Source organism: Oratosquilla oratoria, chromosome 8, assembly GCF_046742065.1.
Source record: "Oratosquilla oratoria isolate Oo_2021 chromosome 8, ASM4674206v1, whole genome shotgun sequence".
Taxonomy (NCBI): domain Eukaryota; kingdom Metazoa; phylum Arthropoda; class Malacostraca; order Stomatopoda; family Squillidae; genus Oratosquilla; species Oratosquilla oratoria.
Window position 1 is genome coordinate 64,178,174 of NC_134784.1, and position 2,500 is coordinate 64,180,673.

The following is a 2,500-nucleotide window of genomic DNA, read 5'->3' on the forward strand; positions in this document are numbered from 1 at the left end:
GTTACCCAGTGTAATTAACGTAAGAACATTAGATGTCAGTAGACGTCGTTGTATCAACATTATTTTCCTCGTGGAATTTATTTTCACCCTGCACTGCATTCCCAAGGGTTACATAATTCATATTAACACATAAGAAATATTATCATTATCATTAGTCATAATAGTTTTTCCCCCAACGTCGATATATCTTCTCTTCCGGTGAACTTTTGTCTTTTAAAAGACTTCGGAGCCTTCAAAGAGGTTTTGGTAGCACCCTGCCTTATACAGAAAGCTTGAAGGAACCACTCACCATATGTTTAGTCTCTCAGCGACTATTTCTAAGATTTGCACGCAAATTCCTAAGGCCCTCCCGTTGCTGAAGTAAGACCAAGGGAAGAGCTAGAAAGAGAGAGAAAAAGGACAATATTAGGCATATCCTCTCGGAAATCCAGGACAAATACACACGCACGCACGCACACACACACACACACACACACAAACACACACACACACACATACACACACACACACAAATAGATAGATAGATAGATAGATAGATAGATAGATAGATTGATTGATTGATAGATAGATAGATAGATAGAGATAGACTGATTGATAGATAGATAGATAGATTGATTGATTGATAGATAGAATGATTGATAGATAGATAGATAGATAGATAAATAGATAGGGAGAGATAGATAGGGATATACAGTATATATATATATATATATATATATATATATATGTATATATATGTATATATATATGCATATGTATATGTATATATATATATGTATGTATGTATGTATGTATATATATATATATATATATATATATATATGTGTGTGTGTGTGTGTGTGTGTGTGTGTGTGTGTGTGTGTGTGTGTGTGTGTGTGTGTGTGTGTGTGTGTGTACAGTATATATATATATATATACTGTATATATATATATATATATATATATATATATATATGTATGTATATGTATATATATATATATATATATATATATATATATATATATGCATATATATATATATGTGTGTGTGTGTGTGTGTGTGTGTGTGTGTGTGTGTGTGTGTGTGTGTGTGTGTGTGTGTGTGTGTGTGTGTGTGTGTGTGTGTGTGTGTGTGTGTGTGTGTGTGTGTGTGTGTGTGTGTGTGTGTGTGTGTGTGTGTGTGTGTGTGTGTGTGTATACATATATATATATATCTATACATATACATGTATACAGAGAGAGGAAGAGAGAGAAAGTGGACAATTATGAAAATCTAGGGTGACATGCAGCAGGGAATGGAGGAATAGTGCTGGAGGTAAAGTGTAGCGAAGGAAGGAAGTAAATTACAAAGGATTACAAAGGAAGAGTATGTCGATGGGAAATCTTTTTGTCCATAACTTGATAGTATGCGGAAAAAATAAATGAATAAATTAATAAATAAAGAGTGAGATAAATGAAAAAAAATAAATAGATGATAAATAAAAACAACAGAAAATAACAATAATTCATAATAGATAATGTATATATAAATAAGATATAAACAGATAATGACAACTAAATAAATAATAATGAATAAATGGATAAAATAAGATTTTAAAAATGGCAGGTATTACAGCATATTTCTTAAATGTTTATCTAAACGAATCTTAAACTTCGAACTTTACTACAGTACACTGTCTTTGCGGGAAAGTTTATTAATTTCATTTACAACACGGCTGGCTAGCTTGTTCCTACCCACTTAAAAAAAAAATCTACTTCTTGACAGTTTAAGACTATTATTTCTTGTCTGATTCGCATTCAATGTGAAAATTTCGTTACTTTTGATGTTGTCAATTCCCTATAGAATCTTAAAGATCTGTATCAAATCACCTGTGAGTCCACATTTTTTAGGGAAAATAGATTCAAATGTCTTAGTCGATTTTCGTATGATTTATTTCTGATATTTGGAATCAGTTTCTTAGGCTCCCCATTTTATTTTTTCCAATCAATCGATGTCTTTAATGAGATTCGGCGACCATACGGATACAGTATATTCCAAATGTGGACAAACTAACGATTTATATAGCTTGTTAATAGCAGATGGACTTTTAATATCAAAAGATCGCGCAATCAGTCCTAGAATCTTATTTGCCTTCTCTAAGGCGGAAATACACTGCTTAGATTATCTGAGATCATCACTTTTTTTCCAAATAACTTGTAATCGTGCTTATTGTTATTTTTGCCCAAGTGCATAAACTGACATTTACTTGTATTAAATATCATTAGCCACTTTTCATACCATTACTGTAGTTTATCTAAATCTTCTTGAATATCTAATTGGTTTAAGTGATCATTTTCCATTTCGCGCTGTTTTGTATTATTGGCAAAGAGATGTATCGGCGGTGTGGTGGGGTGGGGGGGGGAACCGTTGGAAAGAAGAGATGAAGATCTGTAATTGGGGAAAGATGAGGAACGATATCAAGACAGAAAGGAATGGAGAAATGTAGTTAAGACAAAGCTCGTTAGCCAGCGGGGATTACAC

The 2,500-nt window shown here is 32.6% G+C and overlaps 1 protein-coding gene across 1 annotated transcript in view; it reads right to left on the reverse strand.

The window, feature by feature from the left end:
- The window catches only part of LOC143027491 (uncharacterized), a 31,929-nt gene extending 31,544 nt beyond the window's left edge, over positions 1 to 385 (reverse strand). Inside the window, exon 1 of the mRNA XM_076188779.1 lies at positions 290 to 385. The gene's annotated coding sequence lies outside the window, so the exon portion shown is untranslated. The remainder of the gene's footprint in view (positions 1 to 289) is intronic.
- Positions 386 to 2,500: the final 2,115 nt, after the last annotated feature.